Source organism: Barbus barbus (genome assembly GCF_936440315.1).
Source record: "Barbus barbus genome assembly, chromosome: 1".
Classification (NCBI taxonomy): Eukaryota; Metazoa; Chordata; class Actinopteri; order Cypriniformes; family Cyprinidae; genus Barbus; species Barbus barbus.
Window position 1 is genome coordinate 37,727,888 of NC_136729.1, and position 15,140 is coordinate 37,743,027.

Consider the following 15,140-nt stretch of genomic DNA (forward strand, 5'->3'; position numbering starts at 1 on the left):
AAAATGCAGTTTTACAAATGCTAGAAACATGTTTTTTCGAAGGAAAGATTGCTATCAAAAAGTATGCCTAGGTTCCTATCTGATGACGAATAATTTACAGAGCAGCCATCAAGTATTAGACAGTGATCTAGATTATTACATGCAAAAGGTTTTGGTCCAATAATTAACACCTCTGTTTTTTTCAGAATTTAGCAGTAAGAAATTGCTAGTTATCTAGTGTTTGATATCAACCATACATTCCGTTAGTTTTGCAAATTGGTAAGTTTCATCGGGTCGCAAAGAAATACAGAGCTGAGTATCAGCAGCATAACAGTGAAAGCTAGCACCATGTTTCCTAATGATATCTCCCAAGGGTAAGGGGCCAAGTACTGAGCCTTGAGGCACTCCATACTGCACTTGTGATTGGTATGATAGCTCTTCATTTACTGCCACGAATTGATGGTGGTCAGATAAGTACGATTTGAACCATGCCAGTGCACTTCCTCTAATGCCAACTAAATTTTCTAGTCTATTTAAAAGAATGTTGTGGTCGATAGTGTCAAACTAAGATTCATTAGCACTAATAGAGAAATACAACCACGATCAGATGATAAAAGCAGATCGTTTGTAACTATAATGAGAGCAGTCTCAGTACTATGATGTGGTCTAAAACCTAACTGGAAATCCTCACATGTATCATTTTTCTCTATGAAGTCAAGGTCTGTCAAGGATTCTATAAGAGAGGACTCAAACGCAGAATGAGTGATCCCGGGTTTATTAACAAAACAGCTGACAGGACAAGAGAAGGTGAGGAGGGGAGTGAACACAGTCCAAACGATGGGCAGGGATGAGACTTGAAGACAGGCAGGCAGAGGAAATGGCCGTTGAGTCAGCCCAGGATAAATGTAGACTAGTGAGCAGTAAAGGCAGTGCAAAGCGAGACTGGTGGAGGACAGCAATGGCCTGACTGGAACACGGAGTAGTGATTTTCGGTTCTTGAACGAATCGTTCTTTTGAGCCGGTTAACAAACCGAACTAAATCTATCTTTAGTTCCGAGTTGATGACGCTGGACGCACAGCCGAAGTGGCACTTCCAACTCAAAAAGAACCTAATGAGCCGGTTCAACCAACTGTCAAAGTTTGCAGAGGATTACAGAGGACTCAACAAGAACCGAATTAGCCGTGGCGAAGTTTGCCGATCATTACCAAAGATTCTGATGAATGAGTTGACGATACTGTGCAAGCCTGAGGTGCGTACTGGAAATATGCTTATTTTGACTGTTATTAATTTACATTTTATTAAAATCTGCAAAAACCTTGCTGTCGAGTGATGTAAATTAGTTTTACAATAGTTTGTGCATGCATATTATATTTAAACTTGCTTAAGCAAAACATTTTTTATAAGACTTTAAAATAAGTTTATTCATTATTTATACCGTAGAAATATAGAACATATCCGCGTTTGTGCTTCAATGTCTGTAAAGTGTGCTGTAGGTGTGAAACTTTTAGGAATCTTATCCAAGTTGAAGGCTAGTCAATAGTGGTCAGTCAGTCGTATTTGACATTGATTTGCGAATGAAACTGTGACCACAAACACCATTAACTTAAGTTAATTATATGGCAATAATCAGCTATATGCTTTCACACAAATAACTTTATTTTTTTTATTTTTCAATATGTTGACAAATTACTTATTAAATTTTTTTGTTGATACAACATGGCACTGAGTTGTTAGAAAATAAATGCGTTGAGACGTTATTGCTTGATAACGTCAGGAACCGATGAATCAGCTTTTTGAATCGGTTCAATGAGCCGATCTATCCGAAAAGAACCGGTTTACGGAAATGACTCGGACTTTGCCTCTCTAACACCGAGCACAAGCTTAAACTCCCCAGGCCTCTCAGGCACTGCACAGGTCTTGCAACTTGACAGGCACAGAGAACAACTGGGAACAACAAGCTCAGCCTACAAAACGGAATAAAAACCATAGAGATACCACAAGACAAGACACAACAAGAATAGAATAAAAAGGAAGAACTACAAGCAACTACTAGACACTAAACTCTACAGACAAAATAGACAGTGAAAACCATAGAAGATATCTTATTATAGTATATAGATATATATATTATAATTATAGTGAGACAAACTGACAATATGGGGGGAAGGGAACACAATATAAAGGAGCAGAGAACAGAGGAGACCTCTGACCGTATCTGATAAAAAAAATGAATGTCTATTCATTCTGGGAACAAGTAGTAGCACTAGAAGCAGAGAAATCACTGTCATTGCCAATATCATCGACATCAGTTGTTTTCTGCTTTTCTGGCTTGTTTTAATTCTGAAAACTTGTCATTCTTTTTTTTCTCTTAAGGGTGCTTTAAAAATGGTCTGATCCACACACATCATTATATTATCACCCAGATTCGCTCTCTGTGAGAGAGACTTTGTGTCACCATTCTCATTCGCTATTCTGTCACAATTCTGGCAGCTGATATAAATAATTGTACTTAACTGTAATTATTTATACAGTATCTCACAGAAGTGAGTACACCCCTCACATTTTTGTAAATATTTTATCTTTTCATGTGACAACACTGAAGAAATTACACTTTTCTACAATGTAAATTAGTGAGTGTACAGCTTGTATAACAGTGTAAATTTGCTGTCCCCTCAAAATAACTCAACACACAGCCATTAATGTCTAAACCGCTGGCCACAAAAGTGATTACACCCCTAAGTGGAAATGTCCAAACTGGGCCCAATTAGCCATTTTCTCTCCCCGGTGTCATGTGACTCGTTAATGTTACAAGGTCTTAGGTGTGAACGGGGAGCAGGTGTGTTAAATTTGGTGTTATCGCTCTCACTCTCTCATACTGGTCACTGGAAGTTCAACATGGCACCTCATGGCAAAGAACTCTCTGAGGATCTGAAAAAAAAGAATTGTTGCTCTACATAAAGATGGCATAGGCCAGTCCCGGCGCCATGGGCAGGCAATGGGAGGGCTTGGCCCGCCCTGGACGAGCCTGCTGAGTAAAGAAAATGTTGTACTATTCAAACATCAGTTATTATTTATTTATATATATATATATATATATATATATATATATATCAGAGACTGAATCAGACAAATTTAAGATTCGATCAGAACATCGAAACATGAGAAGCTGAGATTCCACAAAGTCATAAATCTGTCCAAATCCTAGCGCCAACTAGTCTGAAGCAAGCAAACTAACCAGCAAGCCTCTTTCACAGAACAACTTACAACTTTGAGACAAAAGAACACTTATTGATAATACCAATTCAGGAAGGACTGTCAAATGTGGGGCAAGTAATCAAGATTGATGGTCACATGTAAACCTGTAATAGAAAATCACGAGCTACAGACTCTCTTGGGCAGGTCTTCCCCCATACAAGACAAAGACTTAGACTGGAATTCCTTAGGATAACTTTTAACCTCTCTCTGGTCATCACAGAACATGCCTCTTATTCTCCATAGAACTACACACTAGAGAAAATCTAAAAATCATCTTAAAAGGACTTATGAATTATTTCTCTGCATAGAAATAACCTATATTATATTTGTAAGGTTATCATGTTTTAATCAAATATAATGCATGTCTTTTTAATCATTATTTAATAGCTGAAGGATTCATATTCATGTTTGGTATGTATGAGTTTGAAATGTTTCTTCCAATTGATTCTGTCAAATGTATCATATTCTGCTTATAGAAATCACATCCAAAATTATACTTTGCAAGAGTGTGTAAAATTCGGACCATGTGACTGATAACATGCTGATTTATGATGGAAGGAACACCCCTAGCTAAGATAAAAGCCTATCTAATTGGTCAAGACACCAGAAGGGATGTGTCCAGAAGCCTAGATCAAAAACTCAGGACACCATCAAACTCTCTCTTGGTCCTCTTAGTCACCCTTCTCCTCTTCTTCTCTTTTGCCACCGCGTTTTGACACTGCTCTTTAAGCGTGCTCTGGCCTACGTGCCAGCTGCCACCACAATGAGAAGAAAAACCACCTAGTCTCTTTTCATCCTTTTATTCTTTCACTTTAATTTATTTTCTTTTCCGTTGTGAGTTTCGTGTACTCAGTTAAGTTTTGCCACCACGCCTCGTCTCCGAGTTCAACTCGAGTCTGTGACCGCCTCAAAACTTCTACCAGCCACAACTCCATTGGCTTCCCAAGACCTCACTTCAATGACTACTGAACTCTCGACCAATCAGCCACTTCGGGGAACCCCCTTTCGTGCAATGACAAAAGGGATTCCCTTAGCAAAGCAAGCAAGTAACCTCCAGACTTTTGCTGAGTCAGTGCAGTTTAATACAAATTTTAGCCTCACTGAGAAACTCAATGCGAGGGTTAAATAAGTGACTGATGGTTGTTCAGGTCTATGCAATAGCACATATTGCTGTAAACTTGGGATATCACATTTTCATTCTCTTAAACTCATCCTTTCCTCACTTTCTCTCTTTTTGCAACATGTGAATGTGGGAATGCTTGTGTTCATGTGTTAGATTAGTTTACATGTATTAGATTTATCAAATAAAGCCTTATTTATATTGAAAAGAGAAGTATATTGTGTTTTGTGCTTACAAGTTAATATCTTAATCTGCCGATCTTGTTACTGTGCTATTAAATAGTGTTTTCACTATATTTTGGATTTTAATATCCAGTGCAGAGTTGATGTTATATGGCTTGGTCAATGAATCGCTGCCGCCTCAGTGATCAGCTGTAAAACAGCGATTCTGTTCAAATTCCCTATAAAATCATAAATGATTCCCTTTGAGCTAAATTAAACTATTTGCTTTAAATATTAATATTAAGTTTTTTTATTACGTTACAGCATCATATCCAGAGATTGTGTTTGGGAAATAGACGTATGAGTGCTGCCAGCATTGCTGCAGAGTTTGAAGGGGTGGGGGGTCAGCCTGTCAGTGCTCAGACCATACGCCACACACTGCATCAAATTGGTCTGCATGGCTATCATCCCAGAAGCAAGCCTCTTCTAAAGATGATGCACAAGAAAGCCCGCAAACAGTTTGCAAACAAGCAGACTAAAGACATGGATTACTGGAACCATGTCCTGTGGTCTGATGAGACCAAGATAAACTTATTTGGTTCACATGGTGTCAAGCGTGTGCGGTGGCAACCAGGTGAGTACAACAAAGACAAGTATGTCTTGCCTACAGTCAAGCATTGTGGTGGGAGTGTCATGGTCTGGGGCTGAATGAGTGCTGACGGCACTGGGGAGCTACAGTTCATTGAGGGAACCATGAATGTGACACTGTGACATCCTGAAGCAGAGACTAGGCCGCAGGGCAGTATTCCAACATGATAACGACCCCAAACACACCTCCAAGACGACCACTGCCTTTCTAAAGACGCTGAGGGTAAAGGTGATGGACTGGCCAAGCATGTCTCCAGACCTAAACCCTATTGAGCATCTGTGGGGGCATCCTCAAAAGGAAGGTGGTGGAGCGCAAGGTCTCTAACATCCACCAGCTCCGTGATGTCGTCATGGAGGAGTGGAAGAGAACTCCAGTGGAAACCTGTGAAGCTCTGGTGAACTCCATGCCCAAGAGGGTTGAGGCAGTGCTGGAAATAATGTTGGCCACACAAAATATTGACACTTTGTGCCCAATTTGGACACATTCACTTAGGGGTGTACTCACTTTTGTGACCAGCGGTTTAGACATTAATGGCTGTGTGAGAGGACAGCAAATTTACACTGTTATACAAGCTGTACAATCACTACTTTACATTGTAGCAAAGTGTCATTTCTTCAGTGTTGTCACATGAAAAGATATAATAAAATATTTACAAAAATGTGAGGGGTGTACTCACTTCTGTGAGATACTGTATAGGTGCATCTAGTCTATATACAGTAGCATCTTTACAAGTAGAAATCGGGGAAATACAACTTGAGTTAAAAAGATTGCAACTGAGGTTTATTTGACCTTATTGGACTGGAGGTCATATAATAAGCAACCCGTTAAAAAACAAAAACAAAATGGAGAAATGATAGGAATATTAATATTATGTTATTAATGGGAAGATATATAAGAGCTGTTTGTGATAATAGAAGGGAAGATTTGGTTATTTCTTGTCTCCCTATAGGACAAACAGCAGTCAATCAGTCATTACGTATCATTGGAAAACATTCTGTAGCACATGTAGACACCCAGAGACAGTGGAACATGTTTTACGATAGTGTATCAGATATAAAAATGTGAGGTCAATATAAGAAATAAATATAAATGGTTTGTCACTTAAGAATTTACTAAGAAATTCCCTATAAGTTTCTAAGGTTTTACTAGATTGTTTAAAGGCAATGAATCTATCCCCTTTTTTATTTACTCCACACTGATGCTCCACACTTCATCAATAGGTGGCGCAAAGTAATTACTTATTCAAAATAAGTACTAAAGAGAGTATAATTTCTATTGTGCATAGAATAACCATTTCATTTTTTGAAGTGTATAAATTTGTATTAAGTCTAACACAGTCAACATACAGTCGTGAAAAAAAGTTAGGACACCCTATTGAATTCCATGATTTTCCATTTCAGGACATAATAAAACATTAACTGGTACTTGCCAGGTCTTAAAATTTGGAAAATAAAACCTCAGAAGAGACAACACGACACATTGCACCGTGTCATTATTTGTTTAACAAAAATAAAGCCAAAATGGAAAAGCCATGGGTGACAAAGTTAGGACACCCTCATTGTTAATATAGGAATTAAGAGGGTAAGTAGCAGTTAGGCACTGCTAATCAAACAGCTTTGATTAACTGAAGTCTGAGCATCTCTATAAAAGCAGAAGTTTTGGCAGTTTGCTGGTCTGGAGCCTTCAGGTGTGTGTTAATACAATGACAAAGAGGTAAGACATCAGCAATAATTTTAGAGAAGCAATTGTTGCTGCCATCAATCTGGGTGGGGTAATATAGCCATTTCCAAATAATTTGAAGTCAATCATTCTACAGTGAGGAAATGTATTCACAAGTGGAAGACATTCAAGACAGACACCAATCCTCCCAGACCCAGAGTGGACATCGCAGCAAATTCACCCCAAGATCAGACTGTGTAATGCTTAGAGAAATGGCAGACAACCCAAGAATTTCACCACAGACTCTACAGGCCTCAGATATGTTAAATGGCAGTACATGACAGTACAATTAGAAAAATATGGGACAAGGATGGCATGTATGGATGAGTTGTCAGAAGAAAGCCTCTTCTCTCTATAAAGAAAATGGCAGCACGTTTTAGGTTTGCAAAGTTGCATCTGAACAAATCATAAGACTTCTAGAACAATGTCCTTTGAACTGATTAGACCAAAGTGGATATGTTTGGCCATAATGTACAGTGGCATGTTTGGTGAAAACCTAAAGAGCACATCAGCACAAACACCTCATACCAAAAGTAACACATGCTGGTGGAGGGGTGATGATTTTGGGCACAGGACCTGGGCATCTCACAGTCATTGAATCAACCATGAACTACTCTGTATACAAAGTATTCTAGAGTCTAATGTGAGGTCATCCATCCGACAGCTATAGTTGGACTAAAATTGGGTCATGCAACAGGACAATGCTCCCAAAGCACACAAGCAAATCTACAACAGAAGGACTGAAAATAATCAAGGGGTTGCAACAGTCCAGTCAAAGTCCTGAGATCATCCTAAATCAAATCATGTGGTGAGAGCTGTGCATTTTTTTAAATATATACTGTATATGCCCACGAACCTCAATAAACTGGAGCAATGTTGTAAAGAAGAGTGGGTCAAAATTCCTCCAGAACAATGTGAGAGACTGATAATGTCATACAGAAAATAAAAAGTTAAAATTATTGCTGCTAAAAGTGGATCTACAGGCAATTGAATCATAGGGTGTCCCAACTTTGTCACACATGGCTTTTCCACCTTGGATTTAGTTTTGCTAAATAAATAATGACACAGTGTGATATGTCATGTGATGTTGTTCATCTGAGGTTTTGTTTTCCAAATTTTAAGACCTGCCAAGGACCAGATCATTTTTTATTATTTCCCGATACAGAAAACCATGGAATTCAATAGGGTGTCCTAACTTTTTCACATGACTGTACATATGTAAAATATGAATAATTAAAAAAATGTGGTGCAAGTGAGCTTGAAAATAATGAAGGTGAATAGATAATGTATGTATGAAGACGAATTCAAAATAAAATATAAACAAATTATACATTAAAACTAAACAAACAAGCATAAACAAAATAAATATACACATATGCATGAATGACTAGAACTTTTAAAGTAGAACGAAAAATGTTAAGTCTTACAGGTATGAAACAACATGAGGGTGAACAACTAACCCTTTAATTTGTCCATGGTTCCAACTGGGAAAAAAAACTAAACAATTTTTAAGATGTTTTGGTGCTCAGTGCAAATTATGTACTAAAATATGAATCTTCAGATATTGCTCGCTGAATGTTATTACAGGACAGAAAAATGCCGTACTGATCTAGAAATTTGCTGGCTAGCTGAGTGACGTTAGCTTGCTAGCTAAAATTAGCTACTTTTTCTATGGACAAAATGAAAATTTTAAAGGTCTTTATGAAATAAAGTATTAATCCAAGGAAAAATCCAAGGGAAACTATCATAACAGTGTTATTTTAAAGAACCTCCTCTGTTGACATGGTGAATCACATTGGTCATCGCTCGCTTGCATTATTATGGAGTGTGTGCAAAAACATGAGCAATAAGTTGCTGGCCGCAACTCACTTAACGGTCACCACTGTCGCTAATAACAAGGGTTTCTTAACTCTACAGGTGCATCTCAAAAAATTTGAATATCATGAAAAACTACTTTTTTGTAACTTATTTCAAAAAGTGAAACTTTCATATATATTTTACATTCATAACATGTAAAGTAAGACATTTCAAAAGTTTTTTAGAGCTTACAGCTCATGAAAGTCAAAATCCAGTATCTCAATATATTAGAATATTTATATCTGAGTTTCATTAAACAACCATCTCTACAGTATAAATTCAGGGTATCTCTTGTTCTTTGAAAACACAATAATGGGGAAGACTGCTGACTTGGCAATGGTCCAGAAGACAATCATTGACACCCTACACAAAGAGGGTAAGTCACAGAAGGTCATTATTTAAAGGAGTGGCTGTTCACAGAGTGCTGTATCAAAGCATATTAAATGCAAAGTTGACTGGAAGGAAGAAATTGGGTAGGAAAAGGTGCACAAGCAACAGGGATGACTGCAAGGTTGAGAATACTGCCAAGCAAAGCTGATTCAAACACTTGGGAGAGTTTCACAAGGAGTGGATTGAAGCTGGAGTCAGTGCATCAAGAGACACCAAGCTCAGACGTCTTCAGGAAAAGGGCTACCAAGCCACTTCTGAAACAGAGACAACGTCAGAAGCATCTTACCTTGGCTACGGAGAAAAATAACTGTACTGTTGCTCAGTGGTCCAAAGTCCTCTTTTCAGATAAATTTAAATTTTGCATTTAATTTGGAAATCAATGTCTGGAGTCTGGAGGAAGACTGGAGAGGCACACAACCCAAGCTGCTTGAAGTCCAGTTTGAAGTTTCCACAGTCAGTGATGATTTGGGGTGCCGTGACGTCTGCTGGTGTTGGTCCATTGTGTTTTATCAAGTCCAGAGTCAATGCAGTTGTTACCAGGAGATTTTGGAGCACTTTATGCTTCCATCTGCTGACAAGCTTTATGGAGAGGCTGATTTGCTTTTCCAGCAGGACTTTAGCACCTGCCCACAGTGCCAAAACCACTTCCAAGTGGTTTGCTGACCATTATATTACTGTGCTTGATTGGCCAACCAACATGCCTGACCTGAACCCCATATGGAATCTATGGTATATTATCAAGAGAAAGAGACGATCCAACAATACAGACAATTTTTGCAGGCTCAATAGTGCCTCAGCAGAGCCACAGGCTGATCGCTTCCATACCATTCCTCACTAATGCTGGAGTTTGTGCTAAAGGAGGCCTGGCAAAGTATTGAATGAATGAATGACTGAATGAATGAATGATGCATTTATATAGCGCTTTATTGTGTATTGCTGTACACCCAAAGCGCTTTACAATCAGCGTACAATCAAGTAAAAATCTTTTTGTTTGCTGTGTTGAGAGGTGATGAAATCGCGTTTGGTCTCGTACTGTATCGCGTATCTTGTCAGTGTGTGCACTTGCTTGGCCATTTTTAGTTGATAAACAGGAAAGTGGGTCCAGCTGAATTGAAATGGTGATTTGTTGGATTGGTATAAAAAAGGTTATTATACCGCGGCAGCGGTTGCGGCAGTCGTCGTGTGAAGCCCTCTTAGTGTGAAGACCGAAGAGTGTAAAGACCATCAACTCTACCGTGCTACTCCACCGGGCAGGGACACCGGCAAGGGATAGAAGTATCGTTTTTTAATTTATATGTTTATTATTGAAATGTTGTTATATGCATGTGCCAATTTTATTTAATTTCTTTATTTCCTTACATATGTGGGTATATAGTATTTATAGAGTTGTAACTTTTAGTTTTAGTTACTTTTTCTTATTTGTAAGTCGCTTTGGACAAAAGCGTCTGCTAAATGGCAAAAGTAAAAAGTAAGTAAGTAAGTAATCATGTCTCTCCTCAACCACCACCAGTGTGCAGCATCCACTTGGATGATGCAATGGCAGCCACAATACAACGGCGCCAGTGCGCTCACCACACACCAGCTACAGGTGGAGAGGAGAGAGAGTCATTGAGCCAATCAAGTGTATGGGGATTATTAGAAGGCCATGAAGGGCCAGTAGAGGGAATTTGGCCAGGACACCGGGGTTACACCCCTACTCTTTACGAGAAGTGCCATGGCCATTGAGTACATAAATGAACATATTTTAAAGAACTTGAACTTTTCTGCTTTGCAAATCCTTTTTTTTTATTGATCTTAAGAAATAGTCTAATATTTTGAGATACATCATCAAAATTAAAACAAAAAACTTTTGAAATGTCTTACTTTACATGTAATGACATGTACAATGACAATAGTTTCACAGAACTGATAAATTTTTTTTCAGGGTTGGAGCTAAACTCTGCAGGACATCGGCACTCCATTACCGACGTTGCCTACCCCTGATGTCAAGTCAAGTCAAGTCAAGTCACGTTTATTTATATAGCGCTTTTAACAATGTAAATTGTGTCAAAGCAACTGCACAATATCAAAAAAGGAAAATAGTGTGTCAATAATGTAAAATGAAAAGATAAAAAAAAAGATTTTCAGTTAAAGGCATTTCATTACTGGATATATTGTCTAGTGTTAGAGTTAAAGAACATGTTTATTAGTTGTTAAAGGAGGGAAAAAGCACTTCTCTTTCTCATATTTTGTACTATAAATGCACTAGCACATGATTGGGTTAATCATTCATGTGTTTAGATGTGTATCAAAATTCACTATTTAACAGTAAGTATACTTTTACCATAAATTACTTGAAGTGCTATATTTTTAATGAGAAAAAAAGTGCAACTAACGACACCTTAATAGTGTACTTGATTGTAGGCTACTATTTAAATACATCATAAACATGTAAAGTATATCGTATGAAGGGAATGTCAACATTACATTTGAAATTTTTTAATCTATAAAAATATCCAAAAAATATCTATAAATACATTTTGTATATAGTCATTTAATATTAATCTTATATTTAATGTGTATTTTCTATGCATGATTATATTTAAGTGTATGAAAGTATTTTAAAAGCACATTTTAGTTCATATTCATGGTGTACCAAAACAGCACGGTTGAGTATACTTAGATGTTAAGATTATTTTAAGATGTAGTAAAGAACTAGGTTTAGTATATTAAGTACAGCATTAAAGTGTAGTAAAATTGTGTATTTTAATGCACTTTTTTTCACCTGGGAAGCATTTGGTTACAAAGATCCACTGAGTGACAAAATTAAGAAAAAAGAGATTTTAACATGCCACTGCATCAGCCACAATTGCTAACTCTTTTAGAGCAACAGGAACTGCATGCTATTATAGATTGAACCATTTTGGTTGCAAATTTGATATAAAAATTTAATTAAATCAACCTAAACTTATTTTAAATTATGAGAGAAGTATAAAATGGTTTAAAAATGTTATTAGCTTGGTCCCTCATTTGTCTACAAAAAGGGACAATTTGATAAGGATCTTCATATGCAAATGTATTTGCCCATGTCAGCAATTCCACAATGTCCAATTATGTAGTGCCTGGAGCTTGGTTAAATAATGCTTCATTTATAAAAGATTTTAATATGAAACATGCAGGATATTTTAAATGGCACAAACACCTCCCATCAAGGCAAATTTGATTATGCCATGACCCATTTATAAGACAATTAACTGGTTTTTGAAATAAACAGACACTTTACAACTTTCGGAACCATCTGGGCAGTGAACATTATATCAGGGTCAAAGCATGTTAATCACATTCATTGATAGAACTCCAAAAGACTCCAGAGTTTAAAATAGACTTTTATTACAAAGAAACATTCAAGAAATAGTGCTACAAGAGCGCTTCAAAGCGTGTAATCAGCTCGGCTTTTTCCTTAGAGAAGTTGTTGCCCTTACAGACTTTTTAATGGTGCGACAGACTTCCTGTAGATTGTGGTGTCATTGATTCTTTAATGTTGATGAGGCTGTCCTACAGAATCATTAGCCAGTTTTGCAATTTCCTGCCGCAAACAGTTTATCTCCTCCTCTTTGGCCACAACATCACTTTGTAGACACTCCATTTTTTGCTCCCGTTAACAAATAAAAAGCTTTCATAATGTGCACATGGCCATACAGTAGTGTTGGGAAGTTGTGTGTCCCTAAGCTTCAAGGTGCTAAGCATGTGCCACACCCTTCTTAGCTTGTTAATTTTCCTATTAACTTCTAGCTCCAACCACCTGATCTCAAGCCAATTAGGACACTATCAGGCTTTATAAATTGCACCTGTGCCCACAGCACCTTCATTCTGGTGCACATTGATGCACTGTGCAGAGGACTGAGTTCTTTTTTTTTTCCTTTGTTTTTTCCTGCGTGTGCGTATTTGACCATGTAAGTGCTTTTGTTTGACACTTGACTATTATTCTGTATTTCTTAAGTTTGTCTTAAATGTTTATTTCCTGTGAATTCAATGTTATGATTATTGTAAACTAAAACATTGTATTTCTGTTCTTTGTAGAAACCACACGCGCACACATACACCCCTACATACACACACCTATCCAATACCTGATTTGGAAAGAAAATAAAGACCTCAACATCAGAGTGACTAGACTGGACCTGTTTTTACTGACAGCCCCATTGGCTTCAAGCTAGCTACCTAAGCATCCTCTTACTCCTTTTCATGGTCCTTCGAGCCGGAACTCATTGATGATCAGTGGTTATGTCTAGTCACTCCCTGCCCTCATTGTCTCCGCATGAGCGCCCACGTCGTCAAGCTCAGCTCCCCGCACGTTATGATGATTTCATCCTGCAACATCATCAGCGGTCGCAACCTACAGCAGAAGCACCAGAAGAACAATTGCTCCATCCTGCAGATATTCCTGGTACTGGTCCTCATTATCAACCCTGGAAACAGGATGAGTCTGAGGAAGAGCCAGAGGAGTTGGAATTGCCCACGGAGGGAGACATTCAGGAGGACATTCCACACCCTTATTCACCTGTCCTATCTGAGAGAGAGTGCAAACCTCTGATGTTGAACACCCACATACCTCTCTAACAGCTCCCATTCCTGATACTCAGACTGCACTCCTACAGCAATTGGTAGAAGAATTAAGAAATCAGGGTAGACTAATCCAGCAGTGCATGCTTAGGAGCAGCACTCACTCCTCACGGTCTCGCTTGCCATCCCCTTGCTCTGATAATCTTAATCTTCAGTCAGCAGCATCTCCACAAGCCCATACAGAGGACCATAGGACCCCTCCTCTGCTACTTCAGCCACAGTTTCCATCTCCTCCGCCTCCTGTAAGTCGTGCCCCTCTTACCCAACCTATGCCACAGTCATTGCAGAGCACGCATCCTCCTGGTTGTGGTCAGTTTCCTGCCACATATCAAGCACCAGCCTCATATAACCTCATACACCCAGCCTATACACTGCCAAATCAACCTTTGCCTGGTGTTTTGTCCTATTCTGTCCAGCCGGCATACCAGCCTCTCAATGTGCAGCCCCACCACCTGACATCGGCTGCCCCTCTAAACCAGCTAGTTCCTCCTATTGGCCCCCTGCAGTTAAACCATAGGAGGGTAGAAGGTCCTTCTTTCCCTGATCTCACGAGGGAGGATGAATCCCAGTACATGATGTTAAAGATGGCCCTATCCAACTTGTTAGATCCAAGAGAATCAGAGCAATATAAATATCACATCCTGTTGGATCATCTAAAGGTAGACCAGGCGAGGAGACTTGCTTTGGCTTATGTTTATGCCCCAGATCCTTACACTCAAGCTATACGAGCCCTAGATGAGCGTTATGGTCAACCTAGACAGCTTGCTTTGAAGGAGCTCCGGACCATCATGGAGATGCCTGTTATTCGTACAGGTGATGGTAGAGGCTTAGACCAATTTTCGCTTCGAGTGCAGGCATTAGTGGGCCTCCTTCAGTCCATGGGCCCTGAAGGTCTCTCTGAGCTTACCTGTGGCTCACATGTTGAGCGACTTCTGGAGAAGCTTCCCCATGAGCAGTTTTGCCAGTTTAAGAGATGGATATGTTGGAGTAGACCAGGTTCCCTTTCCTATAACCTCCTAGATTTTTCCAACTGGCTACAACAAGAAGCTCGCTGCCAGCCTAGGAGAGAAAGGACATTGCAGCCTATCCGGCAGAGGCCTCCACCTCTTCATCCATTAAGAGGTACAACCATACTCCATGGTATTAAAACCTCTTCTCACATGACCTCCTCCAAAGCACAAGTTCCCTCACCGAAAGTTATTCAGCCCCCTAACAACTTGGCTGAATCCTATCCAGTGTGCGCTTACTGCAATTCTACCGAACATCATGTCAGTAAGTGTGGTGATTTCCTCCAGTTCACCAAAGACCAGATAACTAACTGGATCAAGGAACAGAGACGTTGTTGGAGATGTTTACGAGATCACTTTACAACCCAATGTGACCTCAAGGGACGCTGCAGCCAGTGTA